Source organism: Plectrocnemia conspersa, unplaced genomic scaffold, assembly GCF_051122295.1.
Source record: "Plectrocnemia conspersa isolate PC_06_02 unplaced genomic scaffold, ASM5112229v1 ptg000008l, whole genome shotgun sequence".
NCBI lineage: Eukaryota > Metazoa > Arthropoda > Insecta > Trichoptera > Polycentropodidae > Plectrocnemia > Plectrocnemia conspersa.
The window spans coordinates 26352877-26379486 of NW_028277172.1; the positions used below are offsets into that span (position 1 = coordinate 26352877).

At 28.5% G+C, this 26610-nt stretch overlaps 2 protein-coding genes across 3 annotated transcripts in view; one reads left to right on the top strand and one right to left on the bottom strand.

The window, feature by feature from the left end:
• Oct-TyrR (Octopamine-Tyramine receptor) overlaps positions 1–26610 on the bottom strand; it is a 145836-nt gene that overhangs the window by 96462 nt on the left and 22764 nt on the right. The window contains exon 2 of the mRNA XM_088191073.1: positions 16982–17042. The gene's annotated coding sequence lies outside the window, so the exon portion shown is untranslated. The remainder of the gene's footprint in view (positions 1–16981; positions 17043–26610) is intronic.
• LOC148233578 (uncharacterized) overlaps positions 1–26610 on the top strand; it is a 243616-nt gene that overhangs the window by 73208 nt on the left and 143798 nt on the right. The gene's annotated exons all lie outside the window — the stretch shown is intronic.

Consider the following 26610-nt stretch of genomic DNA (forward strand, 5'->3'; position numbering starts at 1 on the left):
ATATTATTTACAAACTGTTGTGCAAATTAAATGACAAAAAAATAAATAATAATATGAAATAAAATTAATTTAATCTTATATAAATTATTTTTTCTGTAAAAGCACGAAATACTTAAGGTTTAACCTTTTGCTTAATTTATTTCTTAGTTAGTATATTATGAAAAAAATAATTAAACATACAACTCATTCAATAAGTATAATATAACATGACAAAATCATAAGAAAAAAATCATTAGAAAAACCGAGTTAAATGCCTTTTTAATGTCTTTAAACAGAATTTAACTATTACTCATTACTATGAAAATTTTTTCATCAGAATATTTATTAGAATTAGAAGATATTTAAATTGCGGTTTAAGCCTTTGTGCAGTGAAACATATTGCTTCAGAGCCAACGCATTCAACACATAAAATGTCTATATGTAACATATACTGTTCCTCATTTTAAATCAAAATGTGATCCTTAAAACAGATATTTTAACAATAATATAAATAGTAATAATATTAGTATTACATATTTAAAATTGTCACTTGTTAAGAGTAACATCATCGTGATGCATATTTGCTAGTATATTAAAATCTAAACTATGACGTATAATATTTACCTAATATATTTATAGTATTGCGAAGACACAAAACTAAAAAGTTATCGATATAAATATTCACAGAAGTGGGTACTTTGTGAATAATAATTTTATTTATTATAATTTAACAATGTATAATGCGGTTTATAATACAACCACAAATTTAAATTTACAATAAAGATGTAAAGTAGTGCTTAAACTTTTCATTGTGTGAATATACCAATGGTTTACATTTTATAATAATATGTTTCAGACATGTTAGCGCAGTGCGGCGCGAAAATGCTATTCTTAACATAAGGAATAATATATAATATATATTTGTATTTATGTGTCATTCTGTTGGGGTATTTAAACATAATAAAGTTGTGATGACTAGAAGGCGAAGCAGGGCCTCTGAAGGTTTGGTATTATTAAAAGCGCTAATGCCGTTCTTGGAGATTAACTGGTGTTTAACCAAATACGACTTTTTATTTTGATTGATAGTTAGCAGGAGTTTATGGAAAACTTATTAGATTTTTTTAATAATGAGTCATCTCTTATCTTGTCACGCCATTAGAAAATGTATATTTCATGTTTAATCCAGCTAGCTTATATAATATATTATTTTTTTATTTAATGTTTAATTAAACAATATGCAAATAGTAGAAAAGGTTCAATAAAAAAGACGATAAATAAAAATTACTATTGTAGTATTAAAAATCAAACAACTCTATTTTAAATAAAATGGGAATCTATTTTTAAATATAGTTTTTACTAGATGTCAACAAGAAGCTTAGCAGATATTCTTAATATAAATAATACTTAGACTGCTTTAATTATTTATTTTAGTAAAAATTTAAAATGCTTTACAAAGTTATGGTATCTAATCAAATGAAAACATCAAAAGCATCGTTACTTTGATGAAAAATACTAAAACTAAATATTTTTAACTAATTAATTTTAAGAAAAACTTTTTAGAGAGTTGAGCTTATCCAAGGATCCTACTTGAGATTTTTTTCATATTTTTAAATTGCCCTTCTAAATGGTTTTTTAATATGCTTATATTTTATAAATAATAATTTTTTAAAATATTTTGACTCACAAAATGAGTGCAAGCTCTTTATAATGTATCCTCATTATATTTATTAATATGTATGTGTATATAAAAGTAAGGTAAATAATTTATGTAATCTATAAAAACAAAAAAAGTAAGTCAAGTGCATCAAATTTTTTTTAATTCTTTAAATAAAAAAATTGTATGTATTATATGTATGTACTATATAACCATAAAATCAATAATAAGGGAACAAGAAAACAGAGCTAAAACGTGATAGCGAAAAGGAGTACCAGACTAGTATAAATATAAGCTTAAATAAAAGTATTATTAAACTGAGCTTTTTATATGTTTTAGCACACAATAAATATACAATTTATTTATACGATTTTTACGCGTGATTATAATATTGTTGTTAATTATAAAATAAGATAGTGTAAAAATTTCTGATGCGCTATTATTAAATACCAGCCCTAAATGCAGTGACATAAATTGATAAAAAATATTATTACACATAATAATTTGTATTTATATTCATAGAGAAAAATATTATATAATTAATGTAATAAAAATAATTAAAAATAAGGTTTACCAAATTAAAAATAATATTAGATAACATAGATGTCAATATGATATGCAACAATATTTATAAGAATATTGTAGATAGTGAAATAAAAAGTTAATATAATTTTTAAACAGAATATCGATATAAGCCGAAATTGTGGTTTCATGATATAAAATATTTTAAATAATTAAAATAAAACGTATAATATGAAGTTTTAAATAAAAAATGTAAAATGAAATACATAATATCAACGTAAAAATATAACAGTCAAAGCATTAAAAATAGCTTTCAAAAAATCGATAGATGAGATAAAAAATGACCTAAATAAGATATAGGATAAAAAAAATAATTAACCCTACTCAGAGAAACGACATAATAAATTTGGAGATTGATGGAAATATATATAAAGATTTTCATATGATAGCAGCAAAATGAATACATACTAAATTAAGAGTTAATACTTAATAATAATAGTTAAATAAATTAGTATGATATAATAATGAAACATTTATTGTTAAATTAAGAGAATTTAAATCACTATCTTTAAAAGAAACTAACAAAATTATTTGTAAATTAAAAAATAAACCAATACTGATGAATTAAATGAAAATATAATTAAAGAAACATAGAACTAAAATTAAATTACATAATTTAGTAATTAAAACTGATAATTTTAGGATTGCTACTATTATACCAATACCTAAAATAAACAATAGTAAAAAAGTTGGGGAAATGATACTAAATAACATGTTGTCTTGTATTGAAAAGGTGATGGAAGAAGTAGTAATCAAACAATTAAAAGATTTTAATATTTCTCAAAACAATCTATGTAATAATCTGGATTCAGAGAAAAACATTTCCCTGAGACTGCATTACAATGTCAGATTTGTAATAAAAAATAAAAGAAGACACAAATTAAAATAAAATATTTTTTAGATGTACTAATATTTTGTATTGTACCTACAAAAAACTACGGAAGCCTTCAAACAGATTAGTAAATTTTAAAAATAAGAAGATAAAAAGCATGTAAAACATCACCGGTCTCCATAGCGGGGGCGTGAAAAAAATTATGATTTTTTTTTTAATTCAAACAATAGTAAATTGAATATTAAGATGTTTTTGTATTTGAAACAACTTTTACGGATAATATTGTACATTAAAATTTTATTTTTCTTATATTGTAAAACATATATTGGGAAGGTTTATGTTTGTATGTTTCATTGATTTAAATCAACTCTGAGCCTAATTTTGTTCGGTGTTACATAATAATTCTGCCATGTGTTTATTACGAGCTGGTAAATATTTGCAATAATTAGCCTCATTAGCAAAATAGGCGCTCGTATGTGCAATTAAATTTATGAGTAATTTCATTCAACAATTTCATACCATATTTCAATAATCGACCCCCACTTCAATGACGCTCACGCTTTTATCTCGGAGCTTATTTAATTAAAATTTCTATTTCTCGATGCAAAAGTCACATTTTTCCACCCCTTAACGCTTAACGGAAAAATAAATTAATTCTTCCAGCCGGTGCAAATGTTATTCGGCCGTTAACGGCGCGCCGTAACAGAAACGTAACTCGATAACAAACAGTAACGACTGTGCGGATTAAACGACTCGAGACTTTTTCCTTTTTGTACGAAACGAGAAATTTACTTTTATCATAGACCGTTAAAGCGAACGGCATATGTCTTTACGGGGTAAAGATTAGGCCCGGTTACACTTTCGCAGTTAAACTACTGCCATAAACTAACGATACATAATTCCGATCGGATGGCGTAAAAACGAACAAAGGGGCCTTAATGAATCATAATAGCCGTGTAAACGTTGAATTATACACGGAAACTTACTATTGATAATCGCTAATAGTACTGTAACTATCAATAGTGAGTTTTTAGGTGATTTTAATGCGAAGATTGAAAGCAATTCTCGTGTAGATGAAATTGTGAAACAATATGGAATTGGCGTCCAAAGCTGGCGAAATGATGCATATAAAATAAATTATTTATTAAGAATACATGGTTTAAAAAACATGTGTTTTATTAACCTTATCCAATCAGCAGTTGAATTCAAGTTTTGATACCGTAAAAAATTAAAAAAATTAAAAATTTTTAAAAGTAAATATATAACCCCTGTATTATAGGGGTGTCAGTAGTCTACATTGCACTCCTAATGACATCGACATCCCTAGATTGCGTGACGCTAAGGGTCTGTGCCCTAGAATAATATGCTCCGTAAATTTCTTAATATTGTCATGAATATTTATATTATAATGTCTTATTTTTTTCTATTTGAGTGACTAGTAAAATGTTTAATAAATCGTGGTACGATGTTTTTAATTAATATTTAATTTAAAGCATTTTTTTTTAAATACCTTATCAAGAAAATGTTCTATAATGGTACCAATACTTTGGTAAACTACCCTTTTGCGCATCAAAGTCGCTAATCTGAAAAACAAATTTGGGTATTTTATACTCGGGTTTTAACGACCGATAATCACCAAAACCAAATCTAAATAAAAACACTTAATTAAAACCGTGAATCGGTGTTTTTCGTCAGGTAAAGTGAGGGTTAATATTTAAACCACGTTCACTTAATTAGTTCCGTGGGACCCTTTTTGTTGTACGTCAATTTTTTTTCGTTAATTTTTATTATAAACATTTCGCTAAAATTCGGTTTTAGGGTTATTCAAGGACGAGTTTTTAATTAAGAGTAATTTTAAAATGCCAGACACGGACTGAGAGAGAAAAAACTCTTAAAGTTAAAAGGAAAATTCCGATGCAACTGTATCACTGTTAATTAAATTTCGTTACCAGAATTTAAATAAAATAATAATCAGAGTCTAACATTAACATTAAATCAATGTGTAGTATACCAACAAACACATCTTCCAAACACAAATGCAAATTTTGTACAGTACAAATATTATTTAGATTCGATAATAGTTTTTTTTTTGCTTAAGCATACAAAAGTGTTAAAAAAATGGTTGTGCAATTAAAGCTAAGTTCATTTAATCGACACTTTAGATCGTAAGAAAAAAAAATAATAGCTTGAGAAAAATGCCAAATTAAAAATAGGATAATAAAACTATTATCATGTTGTTGATATTTATTATTTTTTTATTAGGGGCTGGTGTTTTCTAGGTGTTGGCTGGCTTGTACAACTGGGCGGAACTTCCACAGATTATAATCTCGCCCATTAAATAAATACATTTGGAATTTCACGCCACATCATTATTATGACTTGCTGTAACAAATAGCAATTTTTAAATTAGTTTCATATAAATTTACAAACGCGACCATAATTAGCAAATTAAAAAAAAACCGATGTGTTATATAAACATTATAAAATCAACTCTCTTACAAAGATCTCAAACAAACTCATCTTATTCAAAATGAACATCGTAGAGATAATGAGTCTTGTTATTTTTGCGCTGTTACAAGATCCAAGACTCCTTTCTAAGCCAAACACGGAAAGTTAAACAACAGGAATATTATAGAATAGTATAGACTTCGTGTTTATGTTAACAGCTTAAGACCCAAGGACTCGTGTACGAGTCTTGAAAGAACATTGTTTAGTGGCCGTAATTTAGTCCTGCGTCATGCGTTTTCTTTTATTAAAAAAATACTAGGATAATATAAAGTTTGCCTTTGGATGATAATGAATGATGCTAGTATAATATTTCTATATAATATCAAATAAAAAATAAATTACATTTTAATTAAAATTTTTGCTGCGGCAAGTAATTTTTTTTTAATGAAATGTATGAACCATAATTATTTATTTAATCTAAATAATATTATTTTATATTACACTCCTTGAAGAGAAATATATTTTAGGGTCAAAACTGTTTGGCTATGTAAACATAAAATTATTCTAATAAACGAAAATTGCAACATCCGCGGTAGATAATACAGCAATTAACAAAGATTTACAAAATTTAAAAGTAAAAACGTTACGGTATAGTAGATAAATTAGATAGAACTGTAATCAAAGAACTTCCTAAAAATATCATTAATTTTTACGGGTGTTATTTTGATATTTCCACACAATTTGGAAAACCGCAATGATTCGCTGATTAAGGAACTAGGGTAAAATGCTATAATTCAGATAAATTATTGCCGTTATTTAGTTAAATATTAAAATAAAAATATTATTGCGCTTAAAATAATCTCTGAGGAATAAAATCATGAACGAATAAATATATTTTTTTATTCATAATATTTTGTGTAAATTAAAAAGGGTTGCAATGGTTACAAACCAGTTATTTGCAATTTAATAATATGTGTGTTTAAATGCTTTAAGGTTTTTGTATAAACGATTTTTAAAAAATACCTATTTATAATAAAATATAATATGCACTCACCAAATTTTTCGGCGTCCATTTTCTGCGTACAACTGTCATGGACACATTTATTTTAATAATTACACTTTTAAACCACACTATATCACTATTTATATTTATTTTTATTATTTACACACTTTTTATATATTTAAATATTTTTTGCTACGTATAAAAACACTCTTAAATATGAATAGAAATTTCACTATTGCACATGTATGCTGTATCTTTCCTTATTCCACGTGCAGGACAAACGCGACATTTTCTTCTTACATATTTCTCCGCACTTTTTATTTTTATTAACTAATGATTTTTCAGCTTATCCGAAAGCTTTTCTAGTGGATCGACAGCAAGGCAAGATGTGATCGAAACAGATTAAATGTCATTAGAATCGATAGATTGCACTGATCTCTGCATCTATCCTATAGTCTTACTCGAAAGAAAATTTTACTGTTACGATTCAAATTTTGATAGACACGGAACGGATTAAACAATAAATACCATAACAACCTTTTTTGTTTATTTCGTTGTTTTTTTAAATATTAGGTAACTATGTATTGATCGTCGCTATCAACAGCTTTCAAAAATTTATTACAGTCATACATTGAGGCTTATATATTGTAAGGCCGGTCGTTCTGGTGTTTTCCCCGTGTCTATCATCTGGCTGTTATGAAAAGTAAATATCATTTTGAAATCTATTTTTTTATTTGTTTTCCAAATTTGGATAAGCGTTTTACCTATTCTGCCATGTTTTATCTGTAGGGGCGTTAATTTTATATTTTTGAGATTCTGGCAGACCCCTATTTTATCGGATTGTTCCACTAAGTCCTGTTTTCCGTAAAAATACATATTTTATAAATAAAACGCTATTATAAAAATTGTCAGCATAAACACGTGCCACTTGCCAAATATAGGTTTAGTACGATCATCACCGAGTTAAATAATCTTTCTGCATTTTCGGTGTATAATTTGAAAATAAAAATTTAACCGGTATCTAATTCGCAAAGCATTCTATTCAACATTCCATATTTGGTTAAGGAATGAATACCCAAAAAAGTCCTACCTAACCATCGAATCATTCCCTCATCCTGGAACGATTTTGCTTTGGCTTGTAATTTGAATTAAACTAAACAGTAATCAAGATTTGTTTTATTTCGCCAGTCTATTTGTAGTATTTAAAACTGTTGTATTATTACCAAAATGCAAAAAAAAAAATAAAAAAAAGTCTAAATCTATCCCTTGATATTGTTTTTCGAAATATCAGCGTCTCAATTACGGGATTCGTTGGCCAATTATAATTTAAACACCTCTTATGAACTATACCCGTTATAATAAATAAACTAAAGAACTTTTTCAGTTCACTTATCGTCACATCGTTTCATTGTGCAGTTTTTTTTCTATATTTATATATTTGTGAGGTGTTTTGCCGATAATATAAATTTGTTTCCAAAACTATTGTATAAAAAAATTGTCACCAATAAATAAATTCGTCAGTTTTTCGATGCTTTCACTATTGTTGGAAAAAACTTGAACCTATAGAATACCTTCAAAATCTTGATTATTCCTTGTTGTAGCAAATTCACTCCTGTGTTCTGGGATAACATCACTATCACACTCTCTATCAGGATGAAAGTAAATTCATCTCACGTAGTCTATTTATACACTTGAATTAGAATTACCTTCGCTCGTATCACTATGTTCACAATCACTGGAGGAGTTGGTCAACGCGTTTTCCAAATTTTTTAATAAGGTTTCATTCCTTTCGTCTATTTTGGAGTGATTGAAAATATTTTTTTAATTAAAATCACAATCATAAAATATCACTGAGAGAGACGCAATTTTTGCGATACATTTCTATCGATAGTTCAAATGAGACTTAAAATACTGTGTTCCTTCGATTATAAAATACATTTTTTCATCTGTGTGAAACTCCTGAATTCGAGGTGCATCATATACTACATAATAAATTTTAATAAAATATTTTAATTAATTTACAAGTTATAGAGAATTCACTAAAAAATATATTTTTTTGCTATTATTCAGCAAAAAAAAACCCAGGTGGTAAATTGTTAACATGAATCAATCTAAATAATAAAACTATGTAGCAATTTAACTGTTTAATAAGCGATTGTAATTGTCATATTTATTATTTTTAACACATCCTAATCAAGTGCAAAGTTGAATAACTTTTAAACTAGGTTAAGTTATCGTTATTATTGCATTGTGTATATGATTTATAGGCAAATCTTTAGGTAGAATATATTATAATATATATTGCAAATTGTTTTCTATGTGTTTTTAAATGAAATATTGCTCTATAAATATGTTTAATTATTCTTATTATCACATTTGCTCTGTGTGTGTATTAATACGTTCCTGGACTATATGCTACACTTTTGTATTATTAATTGTTCAGTGTTCTCATGGTTATGTCACATAACTATAGATATGTGTCTTTGATACACATCATTTTTAATTTGCCCTCTTCCTTTTTTATATAAAATAATACTCAAAGATCCATATTACTTGCTGAATTAATTTTAAATAAAACAATATTTGCTTCATCTCAAAAAATATGGACCAAGTAAATTTCAGTATTAACCTTTTCACGCGGCACTTTACTTCGCCTTTTGATCCCGTAATACCAAGACAACTTCATTGTCTTTGAGATCTTTAGAAAAATCATTTTAAATGCTTATTACAATCAAAATATATATTTGCAATGTTCAGAAGCGAAAAAGTTATGATGATAAAGATCTATATAAGCAAAATATGAAATGTTATCAAAAAGTATGGGGAATAATTTTATTACGAACAAAGTAATAAGCTTAGATCAAATTTAAAATATTATCCTTCAAAGTACAGTTCTTGGCGAGCGATGTACTTATCCAAACGTTGATTCCATGATTGGAAGCATTTTTGGAAGAGTTCTTTCGGAAGGGACTTCAGTTGCTTCGTCGTGGCTCTCTCAACGTCGGAAATGGTGGCAAAAGTCTTCCTTTTAGCACAGTATTTATTTATGGGAAGAGCCAAAAGTCGCATGATGCTAAATCTGGAGAGTAAGGTGGATGCGGAAAGACAGGAACCTTTTTTTGACCAAATATTCGCGGTTTAGAAGCGAGGTGTGGCACGACGCGTTGTCGTGATGAAGGAGTAAGCCATTGACCTATTTTTCTACTGTACATAGTTTCGCAAACGTTGCAGTGCGCCTTTGTAATATTCTGAGTTTACAGTGAGTTCTTTTTGAACGAACTTTGATTGCACTATGCCCTCACTATAAAAAACAATTAGCATGAAGTTGCGGTTCGACTTTGACTGACGTGCCGCCTTCTTAGGGCAAGGAGAGCCACTCGTTTCCCATTGGGAACCCTGCATTTTCGTCTCAGTCATAGTCGTACACCCAACTTTTATCTCTAGTTAAATTTTACTATAAAGTCCGGATCTGCATCAAGACGATCCTTCAATTCCATGCAAACTGACACACGATTTTCCTTCGTTAGTCAAAAGTTTAAGAACAAATTTCACACTCGCTCTTCTCATTTTCAAATTATTGGTTCAAATGCTTTGCATGGACCTGTACGAAATGTTCAGTTCTCGAATAGTCATTGCCTGTTTGAACGAAGCATTTTTGAACCTTATTGCACATTTTCGTCTGTTGTTCGTCTTCAACCGACTCATTTCCGCTTTTAAATCACTTATACCACTTGTAAACAGTCTTCAGAGTCACCACATTATCGCCATACACTGATTTTAACATTTCGTAAAATTCGTTGGCACTTGTTTGCAACTTAAAACCAAAGTTAATGTTAACGCGATATTCAAAATCTACGATGACACGGTAAATACAACCTCACTTTTCCGGCTCTGGAAGCCGGCTTACAAGTCACAACTTGTTCAAACTTGACACTGACTATCTCATCGGATTAGGACGGACTTTAAATTAATGTAGCTGCAGTAGTTATTGCTGTAAAAATTCATTGACCATACTTTTTGATTACACCTCGTAAAACTGTTAACAAATTCTTTTGAGCATATTATAAATAGGGTGACATAAATAAAAGTATCGAAAGTATAGCAGGACTCGGTCAATACACGTGAGAATATAGACTCTCATATGCACACGTACCCATTTGCATGACCAAAATACATATGTTTGGCGCAATCCTTGTAATTATTATAGTTATATGCGCTTATTTCCTATATAAATACAATCTATATTACATGTTCAGATTATTTTATTTAAAAAAAAATCTTATGGTTAAGTTAATTAAATCATGTGAATTCAATTGTTTTTAATTTTGCAACCATTTTGAAAAATAAAATAACATATTTTTTCCTACCAGATATTATGGGAGTGCTTAGCAAGTATATAAAATATACAATATAACAAAAATTCAATTCCTAGTCATTAAAACAAAGGAATTAAAAGCGTTAACTTTATTGCAAGTCTCAAAATGGCTCATATGGGGTCCGATCGATCTGATACATTGCTTGTTTTGAAGCAAAAAACTGTTTTTTTTTTATTTTACTTTGATGCAGATTTAGTTTCTAAACACTTTTTGTAAAAATATTTTTAGTAGAAAAATATCCCATGAAGTTATGATACTTTTAATTTTTAAATTTGCCGCCATTTTTAAAAAACAATTTTTTTTTTCATACTAAATATTATAGGGGTGCTTAAAAATTCTATAATATAACAAAAATTTAATTCTTAGTTATTAAAACAAAGGATGTTACGAGACCAAACTCTGAAATGATATGCCGCCTGGAAAAGGTTAATACTGACATTCACTCGATCCATCTTGTTTCGCAATTTATCGTGACTATTGCAAAATGCGATAATTATATTTGTTTATAAACAACTGTAAACTATTTAGATAATATTTTTTTAAATAACATCTCAATGTTAACGACTTGGTTATTTCTTATTAAACCTTAACGCATAGATTCGTGAAAAATGTCACGTTTAATCATGTGCGACCGAAAAAAATGTTCTGGGTGTTTGTACGATTTTTTCTATACATTTTCCGCTCGAAAAGTATAAATGTCAAAAAGCGTGAAGGAAATTGTGACATCAAAGGAATAGGGAGGACATAACATCCTTTTTAATAATTCATTATATTTACGTAAATGTGTGTTCGTGAATGTGAATAATGCAAGCGTGCGCGAATTAATTGTGAAGTGTGACATATATTTTATTCGCTTCGTGCTTATTGGACAAAAATAAATACGTAAAACAACATTTCCGAGAAAAATAATATCGCGTACAATATTTTACAACAGAAACGTATAATTTGCAAGCAACAAATATTAAGCGAGCCCTTCATTAGCAAAAATTTTTTTTAATAAAAATATGAATTGAAAGGCACAGAAAATAAATTGGAAAATATGTTTTTTTAAATTTATAATAATATTATTTTTATTGTATTCCTTGATAGGCAATTACATATTTGAAATAAAAAAATGTATGATAATAAAATAATATATATACATATATATAAAGATATGTTTATTAGATTCAAGACTAATTAATTTTCTTACTATCACCTTATATCATACATGTTATTTTCTTGCAAAATCGTTTTATTCGATATTAATGCCAATATAAGCAATATATAATAATTAAGCACAACGGTCTCAGCGGTTTTGGGTATTTTATTATGTATTAAATTGTCCTATATAACGCATTGTTTGCAAGTGTAATATACCAATCGTAAATAACACTTAAATTCGGATTTGAGTCGCGTTCAATAGCACCTTTAGAGCTAAATTTGAATATTAAGAGCGTTTCAATGCGATCGTGTGTGTATGAATGAACGTGTTATTTGTGAGAAATATGAATCGCATAATGGCCCTGCCGCACAGTGAAGCATAACCATTTTTTTACTTTGCGAATGATTTATAAGCCGTTCAACGAGTCTCTTTTCAAAGCCTTCTATTGTTGAAAAAATAAGTATTGTCTTTTATGTATGAATTTAAAGAATGATGCAATAAATAATTTATATTCATGGCTTGACAAAAGTCTGATATATGTGGGTATAGTAAGATTATTGTAGATCTTTTCGTATTGAACAACATAGGCAGGCGAGTGAAAAAATACTAGGCATGTATAGATAAGAGGTGAGTCATCAATGTAAATTCATTTAGACTATCATGCCTGCACTACACTCTCTGGAAGTTGGCCAAGGTTGGCCAGGGACGGAGAATATAGTGGGTTACTTCGGTCGAGTTCGGTCTAAAATCTCACGTTAGTTGTCTGAGGTTACCGAGAACGGGTGGTTAGGTTAGGTTTGGAGCGCTTACGAACATTCCGAGTCTAAGGGACCGAAGTCAGAGATGCTCTTTCGAGCGCGAGCGGTGAGATACTTCCCCTTTCGCTCTCTCGCGTGGTAAGTGACGACAGTGAAAGAGATAATGATATAATTTTTCGCAAACTGAGATGGAACGAGTAGCTCTGTTCAATTTAAGTATGCGCGTAGGCGTTCTATGGTCAACACGCATGTCGAGCGCTGCATCGTAGTCACGTTGTCAAGTTATAATACCACATGCTTATCGGGGATTTCAACACTCTTACTGACATCTTTGAATATTTTAGGGCACCAAATTAGATTCATTATATTTTTGATAGTATATTCTTATAACAGATATCGTTATTATATTTTTTTAATATAAAATTTAATAATTAAAAAAATATTAGTGGTACTTGATTTTGTTAAAAAAATTGTTTCGAATATCCTTATGTATTTTCCTAGATCGGTTTATATAAATGTCAAACCATAACGAATTCTTATTTAGAATCGATGGCGTCAAATTCTAGGATGGTCACAGATGTTGTGTTCGTATTCTGAAGTATCATTTTTATGCCTTATGGCATTTTGCAAAAGCCGACAAAGATTTTGCGTGAATTTAATATTTACGACCCAAAAGTTTTCACTGATATTTTATTGGTGAGTGTCCACACAAACTTAATAAAATGAAAATTTAAAAATTGCGATTATTTGGCACATTTTTCGATCGCACGCAAATATGCAAGCTGTACGTGACAGCAGTCGCCGTGCGTACGTCATTCATGCCCGCCGTCCGGAAGTCGGCGACCTCGGCCGACTTCAGTTACACTTCGGTTCGGACAACTTACAGAGAGTGTAGTGCAAGCATCAAAATCTCAGATTTTTTTAATGGTTTGATTAATTAAATGTATAACAAGATTTTTTTTGGTAAGGGCGCTCTTAAAAACAAAAATCAGTTTAAGATTTCACAAATATTTCATGTACAAATTTATGTCTAGTTTTATAGTATATATTTTGTAAATTAAACACTTTTTATCTAGTTGAAATGTTGTTTTTATTCATAAACAATATTTGTATCAACAGTCAAAAATCTGTTTGTAACTCAAAACAATATACAGCCTTGGTCATAATAATGTGGCACTTCTTAAAATGGTGTGTTACACTTTACAAGTGCATAGTCTGACCGAAATATTTTAGCAGGTATTTTTAACCGTGATTCTGAACACTATACAAAGGAATTTGTCGTTTTTAATTGCTTACTTGAGTTTTAATATTTATTTACAGTGGTTGTGATATCAAAATAACTATTAGAAAACATAGTATTTTTTCATTATTGGTAATTTGTTTAATCTAATCCATTTATTATACTAATATGGATCCAATTCCTCTGCATGTTTCGCAAGTTTACAGAGGGTTAAATCATTTATTTATAGATTAAATAATAAAGGTTCCAAAATAGAACCCTGTGGAATTCCACACTTCCCCACCTCATATTCGCTTTGTGTACTATTTATTACAATTACTTGTTGTATATTATTTAAATATGTTTTATATAATATTTACGACCTACTGTTTCGAAAACTGTATAATAAATAGAACTCTCATATTCACTTTATTTTGAGAGTAATGAAGAGAACAGTCGCTTATTAAATAAAACTTATTCCTTACTAAGTATAAGGTAAAATACAATAAATAGAGTAAATTTTTCTTTTGGGAAAAAAATCATTCTGCTTAACTCATAATTAAGCTACAAACTGATTTGTCTTTCCTGTCATAAATTTTATTTTTTGCTACATGCATTAGTTTTAATAAAAAAAGATTGTATAATTTTGAAAGCTTGTAGAGATTTCTAAAAATATCTTAGTATGTTGTAAAATCAATAAGAGAGACAATATAAAACAGTTCTTAAGTCACAGTAAGATTTTTATCACAAGCAGAAATAAATACAACTTTCTAAATTTTAATTCAAGATTTTGACTTAGTTTTGCTACAATTTATTGTCATTGAAATATTTTTAATTGGTTTATTTTTTCCTGAAAATAATCTGCAGTTTTTAGCAATCATTGTTTATTTGTTCAACTACATATTTTGAGATAATAAAACTAGCATTCACAATGTCTTTAATTATTTTTTTAAATATGCTTTTAATTTACAGATATCAAATTTATACATTTTTTCTTGATATTCCTGTATGTTTGTATTTAATAATTCAATTTTAAAGTATGTTTTTAAAAGATACTGATAGTATATATTAATTATGATTTATTTTAATAATATTTAAATACATATAAGTTATCCTCTTTGTGCTTAAATAGCTCATTATTAGAGAATTTGCAATATTTATTTGTATGACTAAGCTCTATTTTAATTAATCATCACGATATTCATACGTGAGAATGCGGAAATCTAAGTAAATATCATCTGTGATGATTCATCGGAATTATATATATATATTATAATTACTATTTCTGGATCATCAGAGAAGATAAAAATCTTAAAACACTAATTTTCAAATGGGATAAGAACCCAGGTCAGTGAGATTTATATTGTCTTGCAATTCATCTAAAAGTTATACTTTGATATGAGAATGATGACAGATGAGTTTCTTACTTTACGACGATATCGAAATGGAAACACCGCCCTAAAGTACTTATTTCTGGTCTTACACTTCAGTTCAGACTTCGAGTTTGAGTTCAGACTTTCAGGCCAACACCATCGAAAGTTATAATTTTGGCAATCATGCAGGTTTTCTACTTCAATCTCCATTTTATCTATCATATTTGAGTCAACAGATATTAACTTCAGTTTTAAGATTACTGGAAAACATCTATTTACGTTTCTATATATTATATAAAATTAAGATTCTTATCATTATTTAAAAAATACTGTGTGATAAGATAAAAAAACATATCTTAATTATATATATTTTTTTGGTAAGATTATAGAATACATACAAATTTTTATATGTATGTATTTGAAAAAGCGTTTCATATTCCGATAATAAACAGAATGATGATATAACTTTTTCAACAAATCTATACCACGCATACGATAGGTAATAATAAGTTTTCATGGTGAACAATATGAGATATTTCATTGGTGGCATATCAGATATCGCGTTCTAAAATCGATCTGGATACGTCTTCCGTGATTAAGAATCCACATTCGCTATCAAAGTACCGCTATAAACCGGTGATGTATATCCACCGATCGGATGGGATAGAACCATATAATGGAGTCTCCATGTATCATCCACGATTTGTGCAGATAATCTGATATTTTAATGTTTCGATTTTGGGATTGTAATTTACGTTTGTCTGGCGGTTCATCATAATAACAAATGTGGAACTCCGATTAGAAAATAAAATATAGATATTAACTGGGACGCAATTTGTTATTTAATACATTATATTAATAATATATGTATAGTGATAACGTAAATCGGACATCCGTAATTAATCAAAAATATATTTTTTTATTGTAGTTTTTAAGCATATTAATAAATAGATGCTCTTGAATTTTGCTGATACATCGCTTTTTATTTTCACGAACGTGCAAGAAAAAATCTCAGCGGCTATTATACGGTAATTTAAATAAAACTTTGCTAAGCGTTTTCGTGACAAGATTTTTCAAACAGGCTCTTTCTCACTCTCTCTCGAACAAAGTGAAATAAATGTTTGAAAAAAGGACAAAAACACGGCATAATGCAAAACGAAAAGGGCCATCAAGGGACAACAAATTAATCACTCTGACAACGCTTCAACAATTTATTGTGTCAAGTTGGCACTTTTGATTTCAGACCTTGGTTTTTCTTTTATTGCTTTTTTATTTAGTTTTTATTACTTCTCCATAACGACATAAAACAAAAAAGAGTTTCTTCGAGGCAATCGGGTAAAATCACGTCAATTCGCCATTAGAGTAGAAACGTCTCAGTATCGAGTTCAATTGGTGTGGTTCTATTTATTTTTAACTTTATCGATAGTAAAAAGTTTGAGTTGCTGTTGAATTATATAGAACAAATAGGGCATATAACTGGATTCTTAGAAAGGGTGTTATATTGTATAAAGGTTTGATTTTGGACCTTTAAAAATAAAAAAAGTATAAATTAAAACATGTAGCGTTCAACAATTGTAATAATGTACATACATATTAAATTAAGTAAATCTTACCATTTTTAAGATAAATTTTTCATTGTTGCAACTGCTTCATCAATGTTTCAGCAAATAAAATCTGTAATAAAAAATATAAATTAGTCATCTAATCATTTGATTTATAATTTAAAATAAAATAATAAACTCCAAAAATATAATGGCTCACTAAAAATATTTTTAGTTAAGACGATGGATTAAAATTATTTTAAAATATGTACCTTTACGATTCTTAAAATTGATTAAAGTCTTACTATTATGCGATTAACGCTCCTAAGAACATATTTTATTTTTTAATCTAAAGTAAAAGACTGATATTTTCAGATTCATTAATTGAACCACACTTAAATTTAACAATTCAACGACCCTCTGAAGGGATTAGATTTTATTTTATTTTTAGTAAATCTTCCGATGTAATCTAACGCTTCCAATGCGTTTTGTCAATCAGAAAAATGAATTCCTACAAGTTTTACCCACCAGACTGAAAATCTGGGAATCAGTGACATCTATATTATTAATTATAAATAATTTTGGGCTTTAAAATTTACAATATATTTTTATAGTTTTTTTTAATAATAGCGCATTTTTTAAAAATAAAAATTCGAGTGCCGCACCCCGAGCTCGAACCCGCAACCTCAGAGTTACTAGTCTGAGACGTTACGGACTACGCTATTCCGATCTGTAGATTTAAACAACCGTTGAAAGGCTTATAGCTAAATTTATAGGCGTATTCCATATATATAAAAAAATACATGTAGCGATATTAATTGTTGCAAAAAAAACGTGTTTAATATGCATTTGTATAACAGAGAAGTTTGCAAAAAAATGGCTTTTTAAGCCATCCGACTCAAACGAGTATATGGATCGCTTGTTACTTGTTAGTAAAACAGATCATATTTAATAGACTCGAGTGAAATCTTAGGTTAAATCTTTATAGCTTGCTTGAATCGACTTACTCGAATATTAGGCCTACCAAATTGTCGTTTTATGGTTACACAACTATCATTTTGATATGATAGCGTATAAAATTACCAATTAGAGCAACGTATCCGTCAGCAAGGATGTGTTATTTCATACATCCTTACACCTAGTGTATACAATCGGAGCGTTTTAATTACAACGAAGCCAAAATAAATCCCTTCTATGATGTGTATCTTATACGTTACGTGCTTGATTATGAGGTTCAGATGTTGCGACACTTGAGAAAGAGTGAACCTTGGGTAGATAAAAACTTGCGTATTTTTTTTAATATTGCACGAATTAGTTTTTTATCTTTGTAATAAAAAATACAGACAGCTTAGAAAAAATGTTAATTAAGATGGTTCAATATAATATTTATATTAAATAATAAATATCTACATAAAGTTGATCTCACCTTACATGTATTTTTTAATCAAATATAGTATATTAATTTGATTCTAATCGCAAGTGTCTGATATAATAACTGTATTAATAACTTAAGGATAAATTAGTATGGTGTATATTTACATTACTGTGATATAAATTTAATGGTTAAATATCAGCACGTGCCTCAATTGAAATTAAATTTCTTTTATAGTCTTCAAAGATCAGGTTAAATTATTGTTTTACGTGAAGTGCAAAAAAGCTGCTTCCTCGACTTTCATTGTGTCGCCTTGGTTAGTACTCAGCGCAGCTCCGCTTGCTGGAGCTAGGCTCAAATTTTGTGTTCTTCAAGTTAAATGCGTAGTGGTAAAAAATCTAAAAACAGATCAGAAAAAGAAGCTGTAAATATTTACTAGATAAATATTTTTCTTAGGAGGCCTCGCGGGAGCGTTTAAAAATTCAGAAGCCCCAAGTGTGGGCTTATATCATTGTATTGATATATTTATTTATCAAATCTTCTATTGTAATCTGACAGGCGTGAGCCCAATGTGTTACAACGGAGTAAATATATACGAACTTAGTAATTCAGATACTAGAAATCATTGACATCTATATAAATTATTATGTGTAATATAGTTTACAATCGATAGATGTCACAGAAGCTACGACCGGTTTTTTAATTTTAGCACATTTTTTTAAAAATAAAAATTCAAGTGTCGCTGCCTGTGCTCGAACCTGAAACCTCAAAGTTATTAGTTTGAAATGTTACGGACTACGCTATTCCGTCCTCATGGATGATATGATCCGCCCTTGATATAAACAAAAAATGCTTAAACACCTATTTGATCAGCTTAAGTATTTTAGTTATAAATGATTTTATATTTATCATTTCAATAATTTATTTATGTATTTTTAAAAATATTTTGTATTTTTATTAAATTTTTTACTATCATTAGTCTATTTTTTTATTTCTCTTACAAACTTAATATAATATTAAGAACGGAATAGCGTTGTCCGTAATGTCTCAGACTAGTAACGCTGAGGTTGCGGGTTCAAGCTCTAGAAGCGGCATTTGCTATTATTAAAAACGTGCTATTATTAAAAAAAAACCGGTCCTAGCTGCAGTGACACCTATTGATTATAAAATTGTATACCAAATAATAATTTATAATTAATAATAGATGTCACCGATACCCGGATTCATGTCTGATTGACATACTCAGTTGGTACAGATTCACCTGTTGTTCCGCATTGGGCTTATGCTCATCAGATTACAACAAAAAATTTAATAAAATAAAATTAAATATGGTTATAAACCTGAACTTAATTTTGGTGTATGTATTTTTCTGTATTAATATTATTGTAATAAACGATTAAAATCTGTATTCAATCTAACTAAACCTCTGATATTCACATGTAGTTTAAATCGTCGGCATGACGAATAAACTTGTTCCGCAATGCACAAAAACATATTGCGAAATTCTTTAGATTAACACTCAACAGGTGATCCCAAAAATGCATATATTTTTAAATGGTTTTATTTTTTCCTTATTAAAATAATTTTAAGATAGAATATTTTTAAAAAGACATTTAATAAGTATATTTAATTTAATTACTAAAATTATACTGATTTTTATATCTAGCGAGAATCACGCGCCCATGGAAGATTCATTTTACAAACTTCAACCACAGCTGTGATGGTAAAAAGTTAATAATAAAATTCAAGTCATGCGTGTAATTGTAAGAAAAATAAAATACCTCTTATTTATAAAATATTATGTATATATATATGTACCATATTGCGTTTCTCTTTAAAAATAATAATATGCTCTATTTATTATTGATTCGTGCTTCGTTTATACATTTTATTTTAATTTTTATTTTTATTATATAATCTACATGAAAAAATTATAAGTAGTAATTAATCCATGTATTTTATATGAATATTAACATAATGTTTATTAGCACATTTTTTGTCATTCCATGCCTTCCAAATTACTGAAAAATTGTTCATAGTAACAGCACAAATTTGAGAGGCTGTTTATCGTTACTTTGAATGCATATTTTAAGTATGTATTGTTTTATTTTTTCCACGTGTTTGTTTTTTACTATAATAATATGGGCGTATGTAAGTTATATCGGTATGTTAGGAAATATAACTCTTATTATCGGTATATGCACATTATATGTATGGCAGATTGACCAATATTGCAGTAATTATATATAATATAGGTGTAGTCTTAGATTCAGTTTTAAAATTCGACACAAAGTTTTGCTATCGCTATAGCAGCAAAACGCTTGCGAGTCTACAAGCCCGGATCTTCTCGTATAGACTCATAAATTTGCGCGACATTTTTATTCTTAATTAACTTTAAGGCAATCTTCTTAAACTTTCTTTAATTAAAACTTCCAAACACTTTGACATTAGGCGCCAAATAACCACAAAAAAATTGTTGTTTGCTACAAACTGTTTTACGCAAAATGCGCATTGTTTCCCCCGGGAAGTGATCCATTGCAACTAAATTTCCAATGACTCATAAACAAACTTCCGTCCCTTATTTGCGCGGTTCTTGCTCCGAAGCAATTTAAAAGGGTGAAAACTTATGTTCATAACAATTATCATTGTTGTGAACCTAATTCATTTTACAGAGAAGATAAATCAGATATCTCCACTATTTTTAGTATATAATTAATATACTTACCACGTTGAGAGTTAGTGTATGTAACATGTGTAACATACGCTCTAAATATCAGAAGCCTTAGAATATAACTGGAAGCTTTAGCTTATCAAAGCAACTACTAATAATATTATATTTTGACCTTCATCAATAATATCCGTCGATAATCTCTATTAATGTATACTCTATTTTTTTGGAGTATCCCTGTATATTAAGGATTAGAGGCACCACCCGCATTTATTCTTCAGCTGAAATTTATTGCATTAATCGCGGACATAATTGGAGGTGATTTTTTCCAAGCGCCCGAAAAGCGGGGGCGAAGCGAAAGGAAAGAAATTGTCTCGGGGTCGAATTAATTACCCTTACCAAGAATTCGAAACGTAACGTAAATTGATTCCGGATCGCTTTTGTAACCGATCAACCTCGGCAAAGTGCTCACTATTTATTTTACTTTTTTTATACAATTTTACTCTGAGAAAGCAGTTAGCGCTGTTTCAATTGCGTTTGAAAGATAAACATTAGGAGAAAAGGTCGAGGTTTGGGCTTTTTGACGTTGAACCACAATTTATAGATTTATTTATAACTTCAAGTGATTCAAGAGTTATGGTGAAATATATTATTAGGAAAAAAATCGTACGTCCAAAAGTTCTTTTCATACAACTTATTAAAGGATCAGTGATTTTTCCGGATAGAATTATTCCGGACACGAATTTTCCACACAGGATTATTTTGGACATTGATTATTCTCGACAAAAAAGTTTTAATAAATAACAATTAGATTGTGGAATTTTTTTTAAGCAATGTTTTTTCTTTTAAACTATTCTTTACTTAAATATGTTAACAACCAAAGCATGACTAATTGTTAAAACTTAAAAAAAGCAACATTAATTTCGGGATTACCTTAAAATAAAAATAAATTGTTTTACTTACAATATATATTTATTTAAAAATGTTTAAAATTATTATAATTATTATTACAAAACCAAGAAATAAAAAACATATATATTATAAAATAATTCGGAATTTTTTTATTAGGTATAGTAGCAATTTTTTGTTATGTATAGTGCGATCCTTAAACACTAACGTACTTTTATTCTGCCTATATCGAACTTTTTATTACCATCATCAAATACATATCAAGCAGTTACTCGAAACTACTTTTTTTATAGTGGTGTCCTTTTCTCTAAAGACTACTTTCCTTGATTTATTGCGTATATACTCTGCATTAAAGTCTCTTACATTTTGTAATATTACTGTAAAGCGTTTGATAGATATTTAATGAAGTGTTCTGATATACGTATTTTTTCTTACCTTTATTATTTCATCCATCGCATTGAAATTGAGTTTATCTCAGACGTAATTTTCTTTTCATATATTTATATTGAAAAGGAAAGGAGAATATCATAATTAATTTTGGCTCTCATAATCATGAAAATTATATATATATATATATATATATATATATATATATATATATATATATATATATATATATATATATATATATATATATTTAATATTGCTATAGCGTATTTCATTACAAATATTATATAATATGATTTTTATAATAAGTATATCTCATCTTTAGATTAGGTCAAAATATCAAATTAAATTGGTCCAGAAAATATTTGCAGAGCGTTTTATTTCTGATTAATTTTTATTTTCATGTATTTTAAACATAATTATTTATCAAGTCCAATAAAGAGTTGCTTAATTTCAAACTGGATGTTGTTCAAAAAGTGCATGGATTAAACGGCTATAAAATATTTAATTATTATTTTTTAAAACTAAGTATTAAATTGATTCAAAAGACATTTTACAAAAATATATAATAATAACAATAAAAATTTTAAAACCGAAATACGAAGGCACAAAGTAAAACTATATTTTGCATCTCAACACTCAACAATTTTTTTATAAATGGAATTTAGAACATTTCTCTGTGCATATTTAACTTTAATCGATTTATTAAAATTAAAGCTTTGTTATTTTATTATTAACAGATATATAATAGTTCATAATAAGAGCTTAGAATTTTAATCGCAATTTGTATTAAGGGTACATATGTATTATATATTTATATATAATCCAAGATTTAAATTTTTTTATTTCATGTGGCTACATTTTGTGGCACATAAGCATTGCTCGACGAGCGTTTAAGGTTCAAGAGGATGCCATTACTCACTACGAACGGAATCTCAAAATTCCACTCGCTTTCAAAGTGTGGATTTGGACCGGCCCTTTAGCTCTAAAGACCTCAAAAAAGGGAACGGTCCCATGGCGCCGACTGACCGAGACTTATGTGTGTCTTATATCCTATTATTTGTCGTTGTTTTGCAAGCACTAGAAGACCAGATTGGCGTGCTAAGCTCAGATAAGGACCAAACGACCTTTTTAACAACCAAACGTCCCAATTCGGTCGGATAAATCAGGGTTTATCTCCCTGTTCATCTGCCGACCGAAGAGTTAATACGTATGAAAATCACATTTGTAACAAGGTTGTTAATTAATAGGACATATATTCCTTAGATTTATATCATTTTATATGTACATTTATATAGAAATAATATGTAGTTATATACATTTAATTAATCAATATTATATAATGTCAATATTTTATCTACTCATATCATTTTAATTTGTTATAAACATATATTTATTCAAGATAAGATAAATAAATTATTCTGCTACTATTTTGCCACTACTAAGTTATTAGTTAGAATATTGGTTGTCAAGATAATTTTACTCGATTATTCGTAAGTGATAGTAACTGACATATATATTAGTGTATTTGTGTTTGTGAATATGCTGTAAATAAAATTATATTTTTTTTAATTCAATAGAACTACGACATAAAATAAAATATTGTTAGGCATACATTACATACAAAATTAATTTAAGTAATGTGAAAATATTACTAAAATTCATTTTAAAAAATTAAAGTTTTTTATCATAAATTGAAGCTTAAAAAGTTGATAACACTGTCAAATATTACAGCTGTAAAGATAATAAAAAATAGATATTTTAATTTTTTTTAATTCTGGGCAGATACTTTATGACTTTAGCTATATACAGATTTTTCACGGTGGTTTCCCGTTTTGACAGAGAAATCCATTTCTTCTTAGATGGTTAAAACGCTTCATAAAAAGTCATGATTAAGCGTTTTAACGCTTTTTTATGATTTATTAACATGAGTTATTCTCTTCAATTGTGATTCGTCTGACAAAATTGTAGCTTATTTTAAATAAAAGTTAAGAAAAATCAGAAGTTTTCTAACCTTTCAAAAGTCCACAATTTTCTGCCTTTCATGCAGTTTTAACAATTATTTTTTCTTATAAATTATTAACCTTTAAGTAAATACTAAAAATAATAACATGTTATCTAAGATGCTAAAAATATTTAAAAACGGGAATGTTAAGCTTTTAACAAAAAAAAATATATATTAAAAATGTAAATTTTGTGGACTTTTTTATTTGACATAAATTTTTCATTTTTTTTATTTATTAAACGTGTTTGTAAATTATTTAAAGCAGTTTTTTAAGCTATTATGTTTTCACTGATAATGCTAGTAGGTATGTGATATAAATTCTCAAGACAATAAAGGAGATTTTATGTTAAAATAGAACACCACCGTGAGAAATGAACCATCCTTGGAAAGCGCAGTAAAAAAGGATAACATTTGAATTCGAATATACCATTTAAATTGCCGTTTGTAATCTGCTTTAACGGCTAACGGCAATCCGCTCCAAAAATTTTTGTTATTAGCCATTTCACAAAGGAGCGAAGAAAAAAATTATTGTCAAGGAGACTATACGTATAATTACGGAAACGCGGGAAATCAACAATTACTTACTCCCTCAAATACTTGTTTTGCCATTTCCACTGACATTTACATTTAAACATTGACTTTAAAGCTCTTAAACTTGTATGAAATTAAAATAAAGGAAAGCTGACTTGATCTTAGAATATCGTAAGAGCCGCAGCTTTTCTCTTTGCGTCCTTTCGTACAGCTCGAAAATCGAATCTAGAAGTATACCTGCCTAGAGCCTACATGAGAACACAGAAAAATAAAAAAAACGAACATTCCTGATACAATATATATTTTTTTATAGACCCTATGATTTTATATTATATCTGTTTATAAACATATCAAGTACTATAATTATAATTTGCTATTTTAAAATTTTTAAATAAAGAAAACAAGGAACTTGCCTTTATATTAACATATTGAGGAAAATTTAATTCTAACATCGCTTTCAGATAAAACCCTAAATAGAATAGATAGTAATCCTGTGGAACAATGGCAGGAGTGACAGGTTTGCTATGAATTTACGTACGACATTATCAGTTTGGCACGCCATGTTGTGCCACTAGGTTATCTGGCCGTCGACGTCGCTAATTTATCTGCGAAATCTGAGCTTTTTGCGGCTCGCGGCCTCACACTTAGCCGTCGGCAACCGTCGAAACGCGAAAGCGATTGATTAATTTAAAATTAATCGCTCGAGATTAATTCGCGAAGCCTTGGGCGGAATCGAATTATTTGCGTCGTTTGAGCCGCTTCAATTGTGCGATAATAAAAAAATTGGGTTACTTTAGAATTGAAAGACCATATCTCCATAATGAAATCTTGGAGGCTTTAATTTGAATAAATTTTTTAAGATCTTAAGGAATTTCATTACAGAACGTAAATCATCAATAAATTATTAAAGTGGCATGGCCCCAATGCCTATCGCAAATCTTGGCGATGTGCAAAGAAAATCTCTATCCCTACTCAAAAAAATTCTGGGCACGGGGGTCTGGCAAATGTGACAACGTGACACTTGGTGATACAGTAAGATGTTACTCTACTGCAAATCCGTTTCTATTATATAGAGAGTGATGTCATACCAATAATTATTACATGGTCTCAGCGAAGACTCTAGGACACAAATTATCAATTACAATCAAATCATCGACGACTACAAGGAAGACTCTCAAGTCGGCCAATACTGATGTTTACACTTTTCTCTATAGATGCTTTTTGAATAATAATAAAAAAGAGGTTTATGTGTATACACAAGTATAAGGGCATTATAAAATAAAAGTTTATGTGTATCCACAAATTATCTAATAATACCATAAGTATTATTAAGAATTGCTTAAAAAAAATGTTTTTTTAATTTTAATAGACAATGATTCAAAGTTATCATTTAAAACTACGGATTTTTTTTCTTTTGAATATTTAACTAAATTACGATCATAAACTGTAAATTAATGTAGGTTATTTATTATTTTTTTTAAATTAAATGTACCACAAATTTTTTTAAATAGTATGAAAATATATAAAATAGTACAATAATAAGGATTATGGAATAGGAACTAGTGAGATTGTATTTTTTGATGAATTTAAAACCTTGTGCTCGTGCTTATATTTTTTTTATGACATACAAAGTTATTTTTGACAGTTTCAAAATAATGTGCGACTTGTGCAAATAAATAAATAAGTTATTTTTTATGGCTTTCTCTACATCACGTTGTCATAAATTGTTTTTGTTAAGATCGGGTGTTTGTTTTATTAGGTATAATATAAAGTAAAAGGCGGTCTTGGTCGATACTCGGCGTAGCTCCGCTTGATGCGGGTTCTAATAA